The following is a 23,463-nucleotide window of genomic DNA, read 5'->3' on the forward strand; positions in this document are numbered from 1 at the left end:
GTCTATCTGCATGTATGCTCTTAACACGCTGCCTTCTGACATCAGTGGTCCTCTCTGTGCTATGTGTACTATTACAAAAGCAGGATGGTTTAGGTAAGAGATTTTAAGAAAGCCAAGTCTTCAAGGTCAGGTTGGATGGTAATTTCTTTACCACATCAGAATTGTAGGTTACATTATGGGCGAAGTTTACAGAAGTCAGAGGTGTTATAGTCCTTTTAAGAGTCTCCATTTTCCCAGTATCTTTCCTGGCCTTGAGTTTGGGTCCTGAGCATTATTTACACAGATCCATGGACTATAGGGCAGCACTGTAAACTACCTTGTGCAACTGTACTATAGGGGCTGCTGAAAGCATTCCAGCTTGCCTGACTGTAACTTGTCTGAGTCTGTTCTCTTCCATTTCAGAGATTCATTTAGCTCTCAGAACTTGGTGATATTTTAGGAAAAGTATGTAATATTTCTTGCTTGCTCTCCTGAGCAAGGACAGGATAAAGCCTCATTGCTGTAACTCAGATTCCCAAAATATTTAAGTGACCAAATCCAATTGACATAAATTGTATTAGGTGCTTGCTTATGCTTGGTGGGCTGTCAATCTTCAGGCATCAATTCCCAGAGTCACAAGACAAGATCAGAATATCAGCCATTTCTGTCTTAAGTTTTCAGGCCCTATAAACATAAACTATTTCTCACCTCTACAAGAAATATAAATGAAGTAAACCAACTTATTCTGAAGACTGCTTAATGCAATGCTCTCCCTCCCACTCAGTTTCACCCAAGTTTAACTGGCATTATTGCAGTCACATGGAAGCTAGATGGGGGTATAAGGTAAACTCGAAAGAGCATGCCATTTAGAATACGTCAAAGACTTTGGCTCGGCATAGTTTGGATGTGCTCCTGTGTATTATTAATAGAGATATCTTTAATATCTTATGTGATCAGATTTGCAGATCCAAATCTTAATGCAAAATAGGAGAAATTGCATTTCAAATAGCTCACGACAGAAGCTTCAACACACAATACTTAATGAGATGATGGACTATTTCTGTATTCTAGGCATGAATTATACTGGCAGATGTAACTACAGGAAGGTAAGTGAAGCCATCTTGTGTTTAGAGTAAAAGTTGCGCAAGTGGTGAAGGGCAAACTGCCTATAGCCTTCTTCCTCTGAAGCATCCTCTGTAGTTTGAACAGACATTAACTACTATTCACAAACTACCTGTGGGTATTTTGAAATATTTATTACTTTCTTCCTCTTTAAAGTTAAAAGCTGCATCTGTCTACCACAAAACAACTCCTTTAAGAATAGATGTGGCTCACTACCTCTACAATAAAAGATGGTATTTAGTAGAGGAGATAGATGCTTGTGTCTGCAAGTAGCAATTAAATTGCTCATCCTCCTGTGCTGTGTGGGCAGTTCTTATTCCTTAATTCTTGCCCCCTCAAGTTGCTCACTCATAGATTTAACTGTGAGGCAGTGTAAAGAAACTATCTCTCTATTCTGAAAAAGCCTGGAACAAGCTCTTTCTTGAATGACATTTCAACGTTAAAAAAACATTCAATTGGTATTTCATTGACTTGTATTTTTAAGCCCTGAATAATTCTTGACAGTAGCCAAGGACAGAAGACAAATGTGTTATGACCACCATTTTCTCTTTGGGAAAGAAAGTAGAAATGGTCAATTAACTAGTGAATAGTCCTAAGGCTTCTTGGGAGAAACAGTTTAATGACATCCTCTTTTTTTGGTGATAATAAAGTGAAACCTAATTATAGTTCACTTTTTAAAAGTAGTAATGCAAGCAGGTGGAGATTTACATTTGACCCACTCTTTTCAAAGGACCTGTTAAATCCCTTCTGATTTGTTCTGGTAGGAGAGCACCTCAGCTCCAAGCTGGATAAAAGAATCTGATTTTTTTATGACTTTTAACAGTTTTTTTTTCTGATAACTTCTCTCAAAGTGGGAAGGGAAATGGGTAACTTAGTTCAGTTACTGATGAAACTGAGTGTTTGGGCTCTGTAAATTTAGATTAAATATAGGTTGTCTAATATCTGGTCATAGTAGACCAATCTCTGCTACTTAACATCTGCAGCTATTGCTGCAGTAGTTGAGTGCAACATCAACCTCTGGATATGTTAAGCATGACCCTTGAAACCCTCAGTGGCGCAAGCTTCTCCAAAGGTCAGAAAAAGTTGAAACAGCAGTCTGCCACTAGCCCCAGGACCAGAATGAGTAGCATTAGTGGGGATGTGTTTTGCACCACTTGAGGTATGAAGGCATAAATTGTTCTGCTCTTTGTTCACCTGGAGTGTGCTGGGCTGCCTGAGGCACAGATGCTTCCTGCTACAGCCATGTGTTCAGACTCTTAATCCAGTCCAAAAAGCTTGCCCATACATAGTTTTTTCTTGGATTTGGGAGGCTTATTTGATCTCTGTTCTGTCAAGTTTTGGCTCTGGAAAAGATAAATGGCAATGGTGAACTTCATTCCTTTTTCCTAAAAGTCTTGCTCTTCAAATCTTTGGTGTGAGTTGTGGAAATGTGGCCTGGGAGAAGTAGTCTCCATGGGTTTGTGGTTCTCTCCTCCCTTTCACTCACACTGCACAGCTGTTGTGAGATTAGAATGCTTTAGTTTTTTTTGCTTTCTAATGTGAAACAGTAAGATGGACTCTTGTCCTCTGGCAACAGAAAAGTGTTGGATGATTTGACTTCAGAGCAGGGAGGCTTTTTTGCCCTTCAAATATCACCCTGCATATGATGTCACTCTTCTTAGTGTCGCTTGATGTTTGGGGCTGACCAACGCTATGAGCTGCTGAAGGCCAGAAACAAGTCTTCTCCTCCACACAAGCAGCTGAGGTTCTTCTCCTGCCTGGCCTTTTAAGTTGGAGTGCGGTGAGCAGCACTCTTCACAGTCTTCTCAGAAGTCCAGTACAGTCAGAAGAATGGGAAAGGTCTGGTAAAAAATGAAGAGTTCAAGTGTTGGTGGAGAGCAAAGAACTTTGTGGAGCTGCTGAGAGGGCTTCCCCTGAATTTGCAAATTGGAGAATCTTCATCAGTCTCTGGTGAGGAGAGTGTGGGGATCCCCCCCTGTCAGGCAGGAGGGATCTGCGCTGGAGCAACTGTCCTAAGCGATTTAGTATGATTCTTTTTTCCCAGTTTTTTTGGTTGTTACTGAGCTGCATTGTTTAAATTTAACTGTAAGATTAAGGGTTGAGTGCAAAATGGAGTTGTTTAGCAAGGGATGCAACATGTGCTTTCCTTTTAATGTAAAATCACAAAATTCCAAGTTATCCATAAAATCAAATCCTGTGGAAAAGCAATTTTGGAGTGGGAAATTAATTTTAATATTGTGTTATTTCCACTGTAATAGAAGATTAACAAAAAGTACCTTTGGGGGGGAAGATTGAGACACTTTTCCTGGAAATGTCAATAAAGAGTTTTATGACGTTGCTATAACACTTTGGTCTTGATTGCTTCAAAATAAAAATTTGGCAATGTTCTACTTTGTAAGTCTCCTGTGACACTTCTAGATTGTGATTATTTTTTTTTTCAGTCAGCTTTCTATATTATGTCTCTTTCCTCATCAGTATCTGGAAAAAAGTCAGATTCATTAGAAGGTAAAATTTTGGGGTATTTGCATACAAATAAAATCTTGAGTTAAGCGCTCTCTCTATAGAGATATTTCTCTGCTGTGAAGTTAGCAGACAATCTAATAGATTTGCTCTTCAATGTTTAAATAACATCTTCCTGAACATTAACACAACTGCTCTACAGACTGCATGGTGTTCCCTGAGGAGTTATGGCAGTGACTGCATGTTTCTCCATGCTAATCTATAAATACGAGAACACCACGCTAAGTTAAGAGCTCATTTTCCTTGTGCATAGGCTATGACATCTCCAAGATTACTAGCCAAGTGCTTTGGATAGCAGATGGACTGAAACATGTACTTATTTGCTGAGGGTTTTGCAGTAGTTACATGCATCCTGTCTACTAGAATTGCTTACCCATGCACAGCTTCTGCTTGCTTGTAACTGGTGCATTGTGACCAGATAAACCAGATTTGAGTATCCAAGCCAGCTTGCTTAGCTGGTGAATAATTGACTTTTTAAAAGTATTATGCTATTAACTATAAGTTACAAAATAAGTTTGTCAGCTCTGTTATAATGTTCTGCAAGTTCAAGCTGGTAATTATGTAAATTCTAACAACCCAAGTCATACTGCTTCACCTCAAAGGCCCTCCATATGCAGAAAGATCATAGCAGTTTACAAAGGATTTAAGCATAGACTTGGGCCTTAATCTTGTCTAGTTGAAAAATGTAGGTAATAACGGAACATGTATTGTTGACTTAAAATTGCTTATCAGGAAGTCTGTGCATTAGTGGACAAGGGCAAATCAAAGGGGGAAAAGACAAGTTGATCTTGGTTGGAAAAAATGGCCTTTGTGAATGACTATAAGGTTCCCCCCAAAAGGTGGTGGTACAGCATTTCTAAGTGGCTTTTTCACCCTGGTGGATTACCCATCCACTTTGTTTTACCATGGGCCTCTACAGCACTACCCATGTGATAGCACATTTCTTGTATAAACTGTGGGAATGTTGACATTTGGTGTCATTCCTGGTTAGAAGCTTGCTTTATTGTTATTTTTTTGAGACATCTGGGGATAAAACTTAGAACTTCCACTGTATCTGTATCATAAATCAAACATTTTGCTGGAGGAGAATGGTGCCTTAAAAAAAAAAGGCATGGGGAGAATTCAATCAATACACTACCTAAAATATAACAGCTTGTCTGCAGTTTAAATTCTAATTCATTATTCAGTATTTGCATATTTATTATGGGGTACTGGTTTTGAGAACAATAAAGAATGAATTCATCTTTCTGGTGTTTTATAACTATGAAAATCAGAACAAAAATTTGAGTGTTTTTATGTATGTAATTTGAGCAATGTACCCACTGAGTAAGGCTTGTGGGCAATTTCTAGAGAAGCTGATTCAACTATTTTACCATGTTAGCTCACTTTCTGCAAATCTTTAATAGAAGTTCTTCAGTCCCTTAATCTCATATTTCAGCAGTAGAATGCTCCACATTTCAATTTGCACTCTGAGTAGTTTGTGTAGGGGATTGAACCCTGCAGATATTACCACTGCAAGTCAGTTTTCCCATGCTCTCTGGTACTGGCAAAAGGAATTAAATGAGTGAAAATGTTTGAATGTTGTCTGTGGAAGAGATCCCTAAGACACTGTTTTCCCACTAACCTAACTTTGTCCTGAAGGATAGTATGCTGGTGGAATTAACAGTTGGGTACATCTGTATTTTGGGGCCAATAGGGTTTGGTATAAGCAGTAGAAACTACTTAAGAGGTCTGCTTGTACCACATACATGTGACCACATACAAGTGAAATGAAAGTTCTAAGATTGAAGCAACTCTGATCCAAACCCTTTGGGTCCAAAGCTATGGGTTTGCCTTTAGATTGAAAGAAAAGGACTCAGATTTTTTTTATGCATCTGAGTCTATCTCTGAACTGATCAATTTCAATTTTGCATGGTAGTTCAGGTTTTCTTCTACCACATTTGGCTTTTAGCACCGCAAGCCTCCCTCATTTTCTATTAGCAATAGCCACATAATGCCTTAGATGTCTATTTGTCAACATCCCTGCTAAGCAGTCTTTCAGAGGTGGCAGTAGTATTTCCAAATGATGTATCTCAGTGAAATCACAAAGCAATGCAAAGAATTGCTCTGTAATCATTGCTAACCATGTTAAAAACAACTCAGAAGTTCCATCTAATGTGTCCTGGGTAGATTTAACCAACTTGTAGTGTTTTATAAATCCTCTAACTTAATTTTTTAAAAAAAGCTTCAGGCAAACAATCTTTCCTTTTGATAGAGATGGGCTTTTTTTATTGCAGTTTTTGAAACTTGCTGTGGGTTCAAGAGCTTTGTCCCCTCAAGCTGTCACTTAAAAAAAAAAAAGTTTATGAAACTAAACAAACAGGTTTCTGTTTAATGCTTATCTTTAATAGACTCTTTAAATTGTTTGTGATACACAAGTGTTTGAAAGTGCACCATGGCTCCATCTTCTAATGTCCCAGGCTTTTCAAAAGTATGTCATAACATCTATCCAAAACTATTTTTGAAAGCATTCAGGGGTTCTTCTCAACTTTTGCTCCTACTTATTTTTATCACAGTTTACGTAGGAGACTTAAGTTGAACGAGTTTTTCATAAACTTACTTTCTCACCAGTTTCTGTATTGGAAAGAATAGTATGTCACTGCCTTTTTTGGAGCTATTTTGAGTGATGAGGCGCAGAAAACAAAGGCACATTGATAATGTGGTGTGTCTCTGGCAATGCTGTTTGTGACTTATCTTTGTAGGGACCAGTGCAAACAATCCTGAATATTGTCACAGCAAAGCTTTACACTGAATGTCAGTCTACCTCCTGGATCTAATAAGAGGGGAGGAGAGGCAACCATATTGATAAGTAATTTTTACATAATTGTTTATTGTTTAACAATAAACATAAGTTGCAGAATCATGACTATATAGCCCATTGCTGTCTATTGCTGGGGAGGACTCCTTTCCTCACTGAAGGCTTTATCTTTGGCTAGGCAGGTTGCTTCTTTTTCTGAGCTGAATTTAATAAACCCACAGAAGTAAATACTTTGAGGCATCACTTCTAATTGTTTTACAATGGTAAGTATAGGTCAGATCTAGCAAGGAAGACTCTTAGTCAACAAAGTAATAAACTGAAAATTAACCCATAAATGTGACTGACAGTTCCTCTTTGGATTAGAAAAGAGCAGAGTAGCTTTGGAGGAGTTATAGAGAAATATCAATTTGATTTATGGACAGTAAACTTTCTGTGGTCTGGGTATGAACGTGAATCTTATTTAAGAGCTACCTCTTCTTGTTTGAAGTGAATCTTTAATGCCAGCGTAAACTTTGAAGAGAAAAATAAGTAATGACTTCAAAATCTAGTAAGAAAGAGTTGGGAATAGAAATGGAAAATCAAACAAATTGGGATCAAAGGTTGAACCCTTGCCCTATATTGTTCTTTATAAATAGATGTATTTTTCTGAGTGGTGCGTTTGAACAGTTGCAGAGAGGATGAATTGCTAATCTAAGCAACCAAAGAACTGAAATCCTTATTGAAAAATGAAACAAATTTGTGAAAATGCAGGGGTCTGACACATGAAGTCAGAGGATTCATAGTTGAGATACATTCTAATTTTATATGTAATTAGGCTAGGTATTACACTGCTGGTAGAAAAGCTTGGGGATCTTTTGCCAATGTCTTATGTTGGAGTTTGCTAGTGAACAACTCATCAAAAACACTTATCACTTTCAGTCAAAAGTTTCTATAGGTTTCTCATCACTGTGAAGAGTCACTGAAGAAATGGATGAGCAAGTTTGAAGTCCTTTTCTTGATTTGGAAAAGTCTACTCTGAACATATTCTCCTGTCACATAGACTTGCTTATTTTCTTTTTAGCAAACCTGAAATGTCTCGCTTTCATTGGAGAAAGATCGCATCTGGAGTTAAATTGTTTATAAAACAATGTTGTCTGGGTATTCTTGGAATACAAAATAAACAACAAACTCACCCAAAAATATATACATAACTATTCTTTCTAGTTAAAATTTTATATTTTTTCTCAGAACGAGAGGCTGTGAATAGCTATACTGCTCTGAAGGTGCCTAGAAAGGACACTTATGGGGTGTGCGTGGGGGGAGGTATCACAAAGGCTGGATTTAGTCAGGCTAGCTCTAACCCTGCAAGATCAACTTCTGAATTTAATGTGATTGAGTGTTGAGACAAGATTCTAGGTTTGCCTTTAAAAGCCACTTGTTCCAAGCAATATTTTCCTTTCTTGTGAGTCTGTGTTCTTTCAGCTGGATAAAATAGATTATTTTCTACAGATTTATTGTCCTCATTTCTGTACCTTGTCTCCCATTCCACATAACATGTAGATAGTCTTGTTTATTAATCGTATAAAATAGAATTGAGTAATTGGCCATAGTCTTTAGGTAACAAAAATGTGGGTGAATATCCTGACCATTTAAAATATAAGGATGAGGATAATGAATCTCCAAAAGTTATGCCACTCACTTCACTTAACTGACAGCACAGAAATTAGCAAGCTAGCATCTACCCAAAGAAGTTTAACCAACGTGCGTCCTAGGGAATTAATTAAAAATAGATGGAGCTTAATGGCAAGGACTGATGATTTGTAAGGGTAGTGACTCTATTTAACTGGAATTTTTTCAGCTGATATAGTGGTGTCTAGGTCCTTAACAATCGCATTTCTTATTCCTTGTTCTTCTAAAGCAGTGTTCACTTCCATCCTACCTGTAGCTCATGCAAGCATTAAATGAATTCTCCATTCTCTGGTTGATAGCTGTCTTATTCTCCACCATTACACAGTTAATCTGTGTAAAATACAGATTAATCAAAACTTAGTTTTCCATAACTTGTTTTCTGTTTATGATTGCTTTAATAGGTTGTTTCATCACCTTCCCCGGCCCACACATTTTGAAACATTCTTGTGAGGGTATGTTGAGCCACTGACATGGAGTTTATTACCCTTGTGCAGTTACAATATTCTTGAGGATATGATGAAACTCATTGATGCTGGTTTAAGTGGTTTAAAAAAGAGCAACAATATAGAGGTGGCTTCCCTGGTGCTTTGTCTAAGTGCTCAAGTATGTGGAAAAATGCTGTGGTCTCTAAATCTGAGACTAGCAACTTCGGTCAAATTCTGACTTCTCTTGAGAGTTTTTCAATAGAAGCACAAATCAATGGTAAGCACTGCGTGTGAATTCTTTAAACTTTATCTAATGTAAGGCAGTGATTATAACCTATTAAAATCAGCATGCCAGTATTTAAATACCTTAGGCTTATTTTTCCTAAGTTATTTTGTGTAGCATGTGAAAACCAGTTGTGCTTTATGTTCAGCAGACTATTTGTGAAGAAGTGACCTACGCAAAATGTTCATACTTTTAGTTGACAGCTGGCCAGCCACTTCAAATTGTTTTCTATTACTATAACTACTACAGTATATAGTTGTGAATATGTACCCTTATTACATGAAGATACTGTCCCTTGGAGGGATCACTGTGCTCAAACATCTGTAGATTGTGAGCCTTCTGCTTCTTGCACAAAAGCCTGTTTATATAACTTAGTCTCCAAGGTGTTTTTTTTTTTTTCTTGGATAGTGCCTCTCATTGAAAGCTTACATTAAAATCTGTGATTGTGTTGGATTGTGTCATTTAGGGACTCCTGAGTTGCCAACTTGTTCAGTAGGGTTGGCCTGACTTCTGTAAAGTTGTGGAGTCCAGACAGGTCTTGCTAGACACCTGCATGGTATGGTGCAAAGTTTGTGGCTTAGCTGAGCACTCTACTTCTGGGTGCTGGTGAACATTGAATCTCTGAATCTTGTGAATTTTCCTTGCCTGCCTGGACTTTCAGGGCCCTGGTTTCCAAACTGGCTTGCCTCAAAGCCCTTACGAAGTTTTTTTGGCACCCATTTTGAATCGTAGCTTGAGGGGGAAAAAAAAGGGGGAAAACACACCAGATATTGGTATATGGAAGTCTCATGGGTCTTCCAGTTCTACTCCAAGTGGAGACAAAGTTAATAAATGGAACTGGACATGTAGTGGATGTAGATATAAAATCAGAAGAGACTTTATTTGTGGCCTCATGTGGAAAGGAAGGTTTGTGAAGGGATTCTTGAAAGCAGTTTCATATGGCAGCAGCTACAGAGGAGTAGAACCTGTGTCTGTTGTTGGATGCAAAATGTTGAGGGTAGAAGTTCAATGATAGAAAAAGTGGAAGACTGGCTTGAATCCATTAAAAAAAATAAAAATAAACTCACAAGCGGTGACTTACATTACCAACAAATAGCCTGCAAAACTTGGCTTCAAGAAATTAAGCTGTTTCTGAATTCCAAAAACAAAGTCTCAAAACTCACGTCTGATTCTGTGACTTTAAAACATTGCATTTTTTCAGTTCAATTTAATGTTAAGAAAAGAAAGAACCCTTTTGGCTCTGGCCGTGTATGCCAACCATCAACCAGGAGTAAAGTTTTACAGCTGACTTATAAGCCCCTGAGAGATGGGTTTTCTAATGGAAATACTGACAGCCTCTTAACTTGAGCAACACTAGCAGGCGCCATTATAATAAATGAGACTGAGAGAGACATGATACAGGCCCACAAGGTAATTAATGGCAAGAGTAAAATAAAATATAGACGCAACATCCCACAGAGAGCATGACTCAATGGAGCAAACTTGTAATAAAGCACAAAGAACGTCTGTTTAGTAAAGAGCTGTGTGAAACTGCTTGTAAAATAAATCATGAGCTAGTGCTAGAGCTAGCTGAGCTCTCTGTATGTTTCTTTTAAATTAGAGGATTACAAAACTCCACTCAACTATAAAATGCCATTTCTGGCAAGGCAGGATCCCACTGTATAACGAAATAAGAAGCAATGAAATGCAAAGCACACCTATGCAAACAAGCTCTTAGCATACTTTTGAATAGAAGTACAGCAGAGAAGTTGAGAATGCACCTACTACCTAATCTTTTTAATCATGTAATTTTTGGACTAGCTGTCCTGACTTAATCTAATTGTCTTCTCATTTGGAGTGTTTGATTTTGGTGTTAGGACACATCACGTGTCTGAGAAGGCATAAAAATAGCTTGTTTCTCAATTTCTGCACTTAAGAAGCTTTCTTAAAAAAAAAAAAAAAAGAAAAAAAAAAAACACACCAAACCCCACAAAATCTATCTCTGTGCTTTTTTCGTAATGCTTCCACTGATTTAAGAAAATGTAGCTATAATACTTGCAGATAAGCTGTTCTTTTTGATTTATATACAGATAGCTCGTAGCTTATTATTGTTAACTCATTTTAATGCTCATGTTGCCAAGACAAAAGTAAGTTACTTTGCATTCATAAACCAAATGAGCTAAACATGGCAATGAACATGTTTCTAACAACTCTCAATCTGTTCTACTCTGCAAATTTTGGAAGGGGGCAGACTTAGGGCTGATGTTAAACTGAGGTGCAAGCATATGCCATGTAATTGCTACTTTAATCTTTACCAAACAGTTAATGTTGGCAAGCCTCAATCCTACGTTACTGGAGTTATGAGTAAAAATACTTAACAAATGATAAACTAAGCTTCTGTGACTTGCTAATTAGCACACGAGGATGTCTAAGCCTGCTATTTAAAACTGGCAACTTTAAAGTTGAAATATGGTAGCATTACAATATCTAAGTTTAAGTTCTTAGATGCAAATGTCGTCAAGTATGCAAATAGAAATGCTTTATCCATATGCATTTCTGTTATTTTCTGTTTGTTTTCTGTATCCCAAGGGGGAAAAATTGGAAATGACTCTCCATGTTCTCCTGCTAGAAATCTGGCCTGGTGCTTTTCAATGTTTGTATGTTTGTATTTGTCTTCCTTGTGGAGCAGTGGTCCATTTAGTTTCAAGTCCCCTATAATAGGGGGATACTACAGGCATCATCTTTATAACATGCTGTTGGAGCTGAAGATACTGTGCTTCAATTTTGAGATGAGGGTGATTCATGTAAATGTTTTCTCAGCTGCTGCAGTCATGTGAGCTTTATGCTGGAGGAATATTAACTGTTAATCTCAGCTGAAGTGCAGTATGGGCCATGATTTTTCCTCATTCAACATATAGGATCTTGGGCTCTAGTTCCATTTCAGAGCTAGATTATGGATCATGAAGGATTTTGCAGTGCTCGGTAGGACAATACTCAAGTCTTTTTATTTGGAACACCCTCTTTCCAAAAACCTAGAGTTTTCTTGCATTTGATTGAAAATAATTTTCACAATTTAGCTTAAAAAAAGAAAAAAAACCTGCTTGTATAGACAGAAATCTTATGCCTCTCACTTGTACTGTGCAAGAATGAATTGCTTATCTGCTGTTTGGAGTTTCTAGCTCAGATTTATAAAACTTAACTGGCTGAGTCTCATTGCTTGATTTATAGAGAGGCTGCAGATGAGTGCCTATGTATTGCTGATTTAAACTAGATCTGTTATCTAAATCTTTACTGTGAATATAGCACCAGAAATTACACTTGATACACTTGACATGTTTTTAGAATATCAGAGAGAACTGAGATGTATAGGAACAGTGGCTTTTTATCATTATCTAGTTTTCTATAGCTAATGCAATTTGTATCTTAAAGCTATGTGGTAATTGGGAAACTTTGTTAACAGTACATCAGGTTTCATGCCCATCACTTTTGGAAATCTTAAGGAATTTGCAGTGTTTATATTTGATAATGACATGGTAGAATTAGAAGCCTAATTACTCATGCTGTTTTTAAATATTGCAAAAACAGTGCCTTAATTACTGCATTTGAACTTTGTGTTTTGCTCAGCCTTGTGAAAACTTGAACTTAATTTCTGAAATTCTGCTAACAGAAAATATTTAGAAATGAAGAATACAAAATACAAAAGGTTAATAGCCATGGCTAGCAATTGAAAAATCAGACAATAGCACCATTCCTACCCGTTTTTGTCACCCCTGTTGGAGTATCTACATCTTTCAATGAATTCCTCTGAAGGTTTATCATGGTTTGACTGCAGAGAGAAGTCTACTAAAATAACCTTTGTTTCCTCCAAAAGCATTTAAATTAAGATTCAAAAAGGCCCACTGGTCAGAAAGGCCTTCAAAAGCCTTGACTCAAAGAATCACCTATTCCAACCCAGTGGGAAGAAAAAAGCAGCTTTATCCTTCATTTTTAAAGGACAGTCCAATTCTCTCATCGCTGCCTTGCATAAGGAAACCAATGCCTGTCTTCCTTTGCTAGGATAAAACCAGAATTGAGGGAATTGCATAGGTCATGTCTGTCATCTACATGTATTTGTGCTCCGAGTGAATGCCTGTGGAAAAGGGGCAATTCTGTGATGTTGCTGAGAAAATTTACTGTGCGATGTCTGTCGCTGTCTCATTCTGTGTGAGTATGTTTCTTTCACCTTGCAGAAACAGTGGGTGTAGAATTGCTGTGGTGAGGCAGTCCTATAGCTGGCCCTCTAGTACTTCTGCTCTTTCAAAGCCTGCCCCCATAATTTGTGTATGTATTCCAGCAGAAATATGAATATTTTTTATGAAAGTATATCCAAAAGAATGCATATCCCGATTGCTAGTTTTATTTGCATCTATATGGGAGATTTTATGACAAGATATTGTGCCCACACACCCCATTAATTCAGATCTTGTTAAGCGTTCTACTGCAGTAGCTTTTTTTTTTTCACTTTCCTAATGACTTATTTCTTAATATCCTTTCCTGTTTCTAGTCAGGAGTCATTTCTAGAGGTAGAATGCACTTGGCAGAGAGGGTTTTCTGTAACGTTGGAATGCAGATGTTTATACTTCCAGATAGAGTTGGAAGTCTCTACTTCAACCAATGATTAAAGCTCTCCTTCACTGGGATGCTGTGCTCAGCTTGAGTCCAGGTTTGGTCTTCTGTCCTATGTTTTCATACGGCAGTGTGTTCTGAGCTTGAGCTATGCTGTCCCCTGCCAATCATTTCAAAACCTTTTATAGCTCCATGGTCAAGGGACAGGAAGCATGCTGGAGTGAGGTGAATATTTATCTCCAAGCACTGTATGCAGTAGTAAATGTATGGGTCAAGTCCCCTGGTTGGGGAGAGTGCCAGGTCTTGCTCAGGCATGTGGCTGCATCCTGACTTGGGCAGATGTGACCTGGGAGACTGCATATGCAGCCATGGTTTAATTGCCCGAATAAGTGGTCAGTTATCCCAGTGTTTTAGTCCTTACACCCTGAAATCATTAGCCAGGAACTGATTAATTCACCGACTGCATAAATATAATCAATCTTAAAGAATATTTCAGTGCACATAATGTGTCACTAATAGGTTGACAATTATAGTGAAATAATGGCATTTAAATTGCATCTTTATTGGTGTTTTAAGTGACCATATTAAGCAAGTTCATATTTCAAGTATCACCTAGTTGTTAGTCTTGCATCAGTTTTGAGTATTTGCAGTACAAAGGAATATGAGTGGCTAAACATGCTTTCTTATTGAAGTTTATCTTGAAACTACTGGAAGATTTGTAGGTAACATGCTGACAGCCAAATTTCTGAGATAAAGCTTAAACAGTATCCCCTCAGAATTTAGCGGCAGAGTCCTAATCTGCTTCAAGTGGTGGTTGAAACTTATGGTTCTCTTAGTTTGTGGCAGGAAAGGAAATATCCCTGAAGCTAGAGTCTTGCTGACCTTGCTGGTGGTGGAACACAGTAACGGAGGCTGCCTTCATGTCCTTGCTGGAAGTATGGGTGCTTATTTGTTTGTAGACTTTGAAGTTACGGATCAAATATTTGGCTTTTTTTATCGACCAAAAGGTATCACTATGTCAGGTGGGTAAGCTGACATGTAACCTAAAATTAGATTTCTTTTCTTCCTTTTTCTTTGTAGTATTTAAAACAGCAATAAAATTGCTGTCATCCTCTTAAGACTCTTCTCCTGACACTCATCTCCAGACTTGTAACGTGTTCCTATGATTCATGATTTGTAGTGATGAATACAAGTAGTAAACTGAGAGGAGGAAATGACAGGTTTCTAATCCTGGGTACCAGTATCTTTAAAGGAAAGCAAATTCTCCTTGGAGAATAGCTAACACATTATTTTCCAGTAAATACAGTCAATTTGGTAACAAACATGACAGACTGAATCAGTTTTGAAAGGGAAACTGAGAAATTCTGTGTTAAATAATTGCTTTAAGTCATCTGAAGTATTCTAGACCAGAGATAGGGGGGTGGAGGTACTGACTGTGATGTGGAATAAAACTTAAGAATTGCCTTTCCATTTTGGTATCATTCAGGCAAAATAGAGTCCAGTATTCAATACTTAAAGCAATTTTGACCTCTCAATATACAGAACTAAACACTTTTGCTCGTATGGAAGTACTATTTCTAGAAAAAATGTACTAGCACAGCTATGAGAACAATTCTTAAGGAACAACTTCCTTTATGGTAGGAATGGAAAAGCTCCAACTCAAGGAATGGAAAAATCTTCAAAGAAAAATGTCCAAAACACAAAGGAAAATATGAATATCACCATAACTATTGTGATCCACAGAATTGTGGAGATTATCAGAAATATATAGCCCACTGTAGGTAGTGTTAATAGTGAGAAATATTGAAGTACTGACATAATGGCAAGTTTTTTTTATTACAAAAGGTTACTGCTTTATGAAATGGTCTGGCTCCAGACTTCATCTCCATGGGAATGTTTTTAAAACAATTTCTGAAGAGATTTTTCCATTTGCTTTGAATACGCTGTAGATTTGTATGTACCTTTAATTTCTCTCCTCTGTAGACTCCTGATGTTTTAAATGTCGTGTTCTCTCATGAATAATTTATCTTTAATGATCTTTCCTTTGTGCATCTGATGAGCATGTGATTTGTTTGTTCATGGCTGAGTCCTGCTTTTGCTGTAGGATTTCCGTACTAACTCCGTTGCACCATATATTTGATGTAGGATGTTATTTCATTCTTGAGCACTCTAGGTATTTTCCTTTTATACAACAAGGTCATTTTATTCCTGCTGTCACCTCAGTTCATGACTTTCTTATGGCAGTTCTGGTGCCTGTTTGTTTTCATGTTTAATTATCAAGAGTGGAGTCATTATGCTACAGTGCTTCATTTCATCGTTGTGACAATCGCCTTCATCAAAGGGAAAAGTTTATTATAGTTGAGGAATACTGTATGTAGTCATGGAATCATGTTTGTCTTCAGAAACAGACTGATTACAGAAAAATAGGTGATTAAATCTCGATGGAGAGAGGACTTTCAGGTCTGTAGCTATCGATAGCTAGTACCATACTGTACCAATTATTTTGAACTTCAGTGAACTACTTTAGAGTGATGACTATGAGCTGATAGGTCTATAACTCTTCAGAATTTCTCTGCTATCTTTGTTTAAATAAAAACAAACATCAAACCCTGCACACAAACATGAGCCAGTACAGATTTTTCAGTGTATGCTGTGAGGAGTCTTTTAAACAGTTTATATGTAATAATGTTTTTTCACTCACCATCCTTCTAAATAGTTAACTCGTTTCTTTCTCACACTGCCTGTGTTTACCACAATATATACAGTGTCTATTCAAATATTTTTATTTTTTTCATTAATTCTGTTTTCTTTTCTGCTATTACTGGTAGTCAAATATGTACCATGTGTCTACATCTTTCTAAAGCTAATGGAGTAAAGTGGAGCAGGCTACTCAAAGCAGCCTGGCCAATTTGATCCACGGACAAATTGATCTGCCACTGAATCTTTTCTTAAGGCCTGACACTGTGATTATGGGTAATGGGGACTGGCAACTACCTGTATAGGAAGAGAAGTTATACATCTGGGTCCTTGAAGTGTCTTGCAAAGGTTTTCCAAAAGCAGTACAGATTTAGCTGTTACAAAGTTACCTGGCAGAAAGGATGGTTTTGATGCATTTTGCTGTCTTCTCAAATTTATTCTGGTCAAAGATTACTTCACTTGATCGACCTCTTGCCTTGGTGTACAGAAAGTCGTGAGCTGACAGCACTCGGGAGACTATTCCAAGCAGATGGGAGCCTGATGTTCCCACTGCTGTTGTCTGTGCCAAGAGATACGGGGAATGCCAGTGTTAATGAAGGGCCTATTGATGGTTGCTGATTTCTTGGGTCAGCCACTTAGCACGCTGGATTAAAAAAACAGAAATCTAGCAGCTGGGACACTGAAGTTGCTTTTAAAATAGGCAGTTGATATTTGCTATTTATAGATGAGAGAAGCATTCTGTAATTGCACTGTAATATTGGACTGTTTCTTTTTGAGAGTAATGAGACTGAGGAGGGAAACTATTCACATTGGGAATCAAGAGCACAACATTTCTGAGTTCTCTGCCTGTGATCCATTCTGCAAGTTAACACTAGCACTGGAATGTTTAGTGGGTTTCCATGGCACTGTAACCTTCTTTTTCAACAGGATGACCTGTCAAGAGGCCTAGATCTGCAGCTTTCTGCACCTCATATGTCCCAAAAGTCTAGGGATATTTCCTACTGGATAACGTCTGCCAGGAGATCTTGCATTATTCATAGCAAGGTCAAACAGAAACACGGTCTATAATGTTTCAGGGATTTTAAGTGTGTTCTGTTAAACCTTTCAGTGCAGAAATATATGGGCATAAGACAGAAAAAGGACCTCTAGATGGCTTCTCAGCATGCAAAATTAGATGGATGAATTTGTTATAATAAATGGGCAATTTAGTGTGCATTCTCATTCTGCTTATGAGCTTTCATATTTCTTTATTATGGTATGTATGGCATGATATTAAAATGTGAGCTCTTCTACACCTGACAGTTCTGTTGGACTTGGTTGAGAAGCTATTCGGATAGATTATGAATGAAGAGCAATGTTCCGCAAATTCTGCTGGAGTTTCTGATTAGTTGGATTGCTTATAGCTAGAAACATGTGGGAATGGCTGCAAGTCTATTGCCCCTGGCTCTAGTTTCTCTACAGTATGAAAAAGCTTCTGCAAATGACTACCTTTTCTGCGGATATGACTGCCAGGAGTCTTATGCCACCCTAGGGAAGCCATTTCTTTAACAGACAGAGGAAAGTAGGCAACCACAAGAAAAAGGCTGGGGTAGGATTAGTATTTTACCCATAAAAATTTCTTCTGTTTTGAGTACAAAATACAAATGCATTTAGCAAGCTGTTTCCTGGATTTACTACCACTTTAGAAACTGAATTCTCTGAAGAAGTAAATGATCATAGAATCATAGAATTGATGGCCGCAGGGAGCATAGTGGAAGGCCGCAGGGAGCATTAGGCAGATGATTGATCCATGGTTTGGATACTGGTTTGCTGTAGATCCTTCTTCATGACTGATCTAAAGCTTGGAAGTAAATAGACACAGGCTTTGAAAAAGGTAGGATGCCATGGCTAACATAAAACAAAATGCTGGGAATGCTGACTATTCAGAGACCTAGGCAGGAGCATGTTAACTTAAGTCCTATGAAAGCAGCACTTATACTCTTAAACTTTATTCAGACTTTCCAAGGGATTCAGATCCTGATGCCAAAAATGTCAAAGGAATTGCCCATTCGCTTTAGGTTTCCCCCCAGCCTTCTCATTCTTTTTTCAGCTGATGTTACCAGAGAATGAACAGTCATGCATTATGCAGCAAAATTATTCTATGAGAAATGTTCAGACATTGAAATTAATGGAATAAGTATGTTAGCTTCTAACTGCTAAAACACAAAGGATTTTGAAGCACAGTGATAGCATAGAGTGCCAGCAACAGCTGGCTTCTTTAAGAATTCTAAATTATTATTATTTTTAAATAAAGAAGCCTACATGAAGCATCTTTTGACTGAGCTGCAGAGAGAGAATCCCCATTACTTATACTCTTAGCCTAACATATTGCTTTTCGTGCTTTCCTCAGAGCATTGAAATAATGCTACAGATGGTCTCGCTCAAGTGTTCTGTGTCCTATCAACTAGATGAGTCACTTTGGAAGGTGATAGCGTTTCAGAATGAAGGCTATTAAATATTTTCCGTCTCCATCAGGGCAAGAATTTTTGTCTGAATGTTGAACTTCTATAAATAACATTTTTCATTTTTCTGGAGAGCGAGGATGAAAAGCGCGCAACCAGATTATTATATTAAATTTAGATTAAATTCAAGTTTTGAAGTGGTCTGCAGTTTGAAGTGGTTTGAATTCAGGTATTTTTGTCCCTTGATCTTGTAAGCTGCATTCATGCCTTAATACTGGAAAATGATGAACTGATAACTAAGGGTTTCTTTATACCAATGAAAGACCGATGTTAATACTGATCAATGAACAAAAACTAGGCACACCCTGTGTGCCAGAATGGCACTGGAGAGGCAGTCTCAGATTGGATATGGGACAAATCAGTATCTGAAATTTAACAGAATTTGATTTGATAGTTCTAGCTTTTCATGTTCCTAATCTAAGTTTATCATTTTTTTCTTGTTTGAGTTTAAAGGGTGTATTTGATTCATTAAAAAAACAAAACAAACTAAAAAAAACTCGACTAGCAGGTGATATCAGTATCATTGGATTTCGATTTGCTTTTCCACGCTGATGAAAGGTAGATTTTAGTGGAAAAACTGACTATTTCATTAGAAAGAATAATTTATCATGTTAATGTATACGGTCAGCTAGCTTTAGGAGGTAAATTGAACTAAAGCACTTTGTATGTAGAAGAATCCATTCATATTTTAAAGTATATGAAGTGTGCTTTGAGCTTTTTATCAGAAATTATAATTGCATGGGCTGAAAGGCATTGGTCAAGTGATCATAAACCTGTTCAGAAAACTAGGCAGGGAACAGCATATTGGTTGAAATAGATGATCCTTTGAGGAACTTTGCTGATCTCAGCAGGAGAGAGAAGGACTCTTCACTATGGAAGCTCAGGTTTGTGCTGAAAATCATGATTTCTAAGGAAACTGCCCTGTAGCTGACTCTTACTTAAATAGCAGGAAAAGCCTTCTAGAGAGTATTTCCAAGTCTGGCTAGAGGGAAGCAGAATTTCCACAAATCTTCAGTATCTGATTGGTAGCTACAGATTAGAAAGCAGATGACCCTTCAGAAGATGACCCTCAAGAATGAGAAATACTTATAAAAATACATTTATATATTTGGATACAGGCAAAGTTCTTACTTGTGGATTAATGACGTTGTTTGGTTCTCTTTGTGATTAGTTTTTTTTAAATTGGATCACACGTATTTTAGGTAGCAGGCAGGATTTAAATGCAGCAATTTCCAAACACATCCACAGAGCTGCTGACTGTGCAGTTCGTTAAGGTAGCCTTACCTTTTATCCTGAAGAGTCTTATTAGTTAATATCAACTTCATTAGCATTTACTTATTTGACACCATCTTGGTCACTTGCCTTGATTGGATTAATTGGAAGGCCTGCATAGTTGAAGTGTTTTTTTTTCTCTTTTTCCTGTAGCAGTCACTGGATAAATACATTGGAGAAAACAGCTTGTGTTCTTAGTGTGAAGAAGCAAGCTTTCATATTCAGAAAAAGCCACAGTAGCAAAGAGTATGGGAAATGTCATATGTAGGGCCTGCTCTTATGTCCTACAATTCAAATACAAACAAATATCTTTGTTCTCCATTCCTCCTACTCCCAAAAGTTGCAGGCCATTTTCACAAGCTTTGGAATACAATTCCTGATTTATTTTATTTTTTTTTTAAAAATATGCAGGTGCAGCAAAGCTACTAGAGATGCTTGCTCCTTCTCCTTAAGAAGGCAAGGTTTCCAAGTAAATTCCTGGTCTCTATTCCCCAGAGCATGCTGAGTCATTTGTGTTTCCATGAGTATAGTTCCCCTTGAAGCCACCCCAAGGCAGTATACCCGGTACCCCTCCAGTATAGAGTTGTGGCTCAAATCCAAAATTGGGTTTTAAGAATATGGGAAGGCATTGTTAGGAGTGAAAGGAAAAGGGAGACAAGTAAAGACATTTCTGACTCCAATCATCTTAAATTATTATTCCTTGCTGTTAAAAACATCTTGCAAGACAGAATGGGCAGTTGTCCCTTCCGCTGCATGGAAAAGAAAACAACTGCACAATGTGGAGCAGAGGCAGGATATGATCTCTCCCATGTGGTTGATCAATCTGCTGCTTCATTGCTCACTCGCGCATTCACTCTTTCAAAGTGAAAATAATGACAATCATAATAAAGCACCACTATTGATACAGCTCCATTACAGCCTGGTTGAGTTCACTATTGCAGATAAAAATCCATAGTGAGAGAAGGAATTAACTTATCTGAAATTAGTGTAAGGGATTTCAGTTGTGCTTTTTTCAATATTAATTCTCTTTAAATGTTGAAAGCAATTACTATATAGTAGCTTCAAACCAGCACCATTTTGCAATTGCATTATATGTGTACCAATAATGTTGCTGTGCAACTGGTGAGAGCTTGAAACATTTGGAATGAAAAATAATAAAACTATCTCATAAATAACTTTATATCACTTCAATATACAGCAGACAACCATATAAATAAATAGATCTCAAGTAAGCACTGTGTTGAGTTACTTAGAGTTTATTGCAGTTATTTCTGTTATTACTTAGTACGTAGACCGATGGTATCAAACTATAAAACGCAGAACTTAGTTTTGACCTCTGCTCCCAAGCTTTTTCTAGCGGAGAAATGACACCTTTACTCAACAGTGATTTTAAAATGACCTAAAACTCCCGAGGCCTTTGTACATAGGACCTCCAGGGTGAGTACACAAGTCTGAAACAATAATGAGCTCTCTACAAGGTTGGCTGCAGGAACTTATCTGTCATTCTGACATGCTAGAAGAAATCTACTGGAAGTGTTGGTGGCAAGAACATGAAATGGACTTGTTGAGATTTAAGATATCCAAAAGCAGATAAATGTGAAGACATTCCATTAATCAACCTGACAAGAAGAAAATCCAGACAAAGGGGAAGTATACAGCTGTCTAGCTAAAGCATGGTTCATTACTATTTTTTCTTATATACGTTCCAGTGCTAGAGTGTTTCTTGAGCTAGTCTCACAAAACTTGTACAATGCTGGCTGTTACTTTACGCAGTAGCTTATAATTTGATTTCACTCCTGTAGTGTATCTGACCCTGAGCCTTGCTTTCTTTCATACAGCACTGGAATTAGCAGGATACAGTATACAGAGGGCTTGTGCTTATAGTAGGTGATTTCTAACTACCTAAGAGAGTTGCCAAAATATTTTACTCTTGTTTTAATAAGTAAGGCAAAACCTTGCTCTGCAAGTTCGGCAGTCTGAAGTTCTAGGCTTAGCTGGAAGTCATGCAACCATGTATTAGTATGGGCACAATATACTTGAATGGGTAGGTGAAATACCATAAACTCTACTGTTATTGAAGTTTGCACAGTGACTTTATCACCAGTTTTTGTAATGTATACTGTTTTAGATCACTACCTAGCTACAGTATGGCTTTTATCTTCTTAGTGTTTGGCGAAAACTTCTAAGCAAACTGTTGGTGTCTAAGAAAGCTTACATGTTTTCAAACTTTACGTCAAATAAAGGAGCAAACTTAAGACATGAGAAGTCTTGCAACGAGTAACTTATATTAGCCCATTATTCTCTGTAAAGAATGTATATCTAGTAGTTTCCATCTAAAACTGAACTCCATATCAAACAATATTTAACATACTAAACATTCCTCATACAGAAAAAGAGTAACAGCAGTTAAACCATAGGCATTTTTTCAAATCTAAAAATATTACGAATTTGCTAGATGTTATATTGGAAATGTTTGTCTGGTCATAAGGATTTGATTGCATACAGGAATTGAAAGTAGTCATGTCAGCGTGTATGATTCTGTTTGGACTCATGAAGTGTGAAATAGTGTGATAAATACTAATGAATGATTACTGATGTGCTATATTAGGTAATAGAGAAATGCTTGCTCATTTTCACTCCATCTGGAAGTCATAATCTTTAGGTGTGATATTACCAACATTGATTTATGCATCTGTGCCTTCATGTTCTGTAACTTTCCTTGTAGGAAAGTAGTAAACAACTGTATTTTACTACCACAGCCTGTGTCTGGAATGCCATCTATAAATGTGTTCAAAAGAGCATACAACTCTAGATGCAGTGGCTTAGTGGGAGGCATCTGGTGATCACTAAGAAGGTCTTTCAGTGTTTTTTGGGAGTCTCTCTTCACATCTCTATCACAATGTCTTCTATGAATTTGCATTAAAAATGGTCTTCCTGATGTATTTTGAGAATGCACAAGATCAAGAGGAAGCAGTTGCAGAAGAACCCCAGATCATCTTCATTGATGAATACCATTAAAACTATCCTGGCATTTTGCTAGTCTTTTTTTAAATCTGGGAGCAAGTCAACATCTAAGACCTAGAAGCATGTCGTGTGAATCAAGAGCCTGCAGTACACTGCTTCATTATTTCCTTGCACCATGCTCTAGGACCTGAAAAAGCTTGCTTGTACTCACTGAGATCTCCAGCAGAAAAACTGCATGTGGAACTGGGTTTTACTTCCTGAATAACAGAAGAATTTATAAATTTATTTTTTTTCAACTATTAAACTTTGTGGCTCTGTTCCTGAATAAGGCCAGAACTGGATTCTAGAACAGCTCTAAAAGGGCAGAGCATACAGTTCATATAACATAGCTCACCATCTATGCACATCCCTAAAATCAGGTAAATTGAATAGCAAACTGTGGGATTCCTTCCTCATTTAGAAGTCTTAAATTAGCTGTAAGTCTAAAAATATTTTCTAGTAGCTATAAAAATCAAGGCATTATAGTTCAGTCCCTCATCTTTCTATCTGCACATCATTTACTGTTCTTTTTGTTCTTGTTCTCCTTACAGCATAGAGTCAGGTTCACATTTATTCTGACCACAGGCAGTCTGCTCTGGTGTCAGTTTTTCT

Source organism: Cygnus atratus, chromosome 4 (genome assembly GCF_013377495.2).
Source record: "Cygnus atratus isolate AKBS03 ecotype Queensland, Australia chromosome 4, CAtr_DNAZoo_HiC_assembly, whole genome shotgun sequence".
In the NCBI taxonomy this organism is placed as follows: Eukaryota; Metazoa; Chordata; class Aves; order Anseriformes; family Anatidae; genus Cygnus; species Cygnus atratus.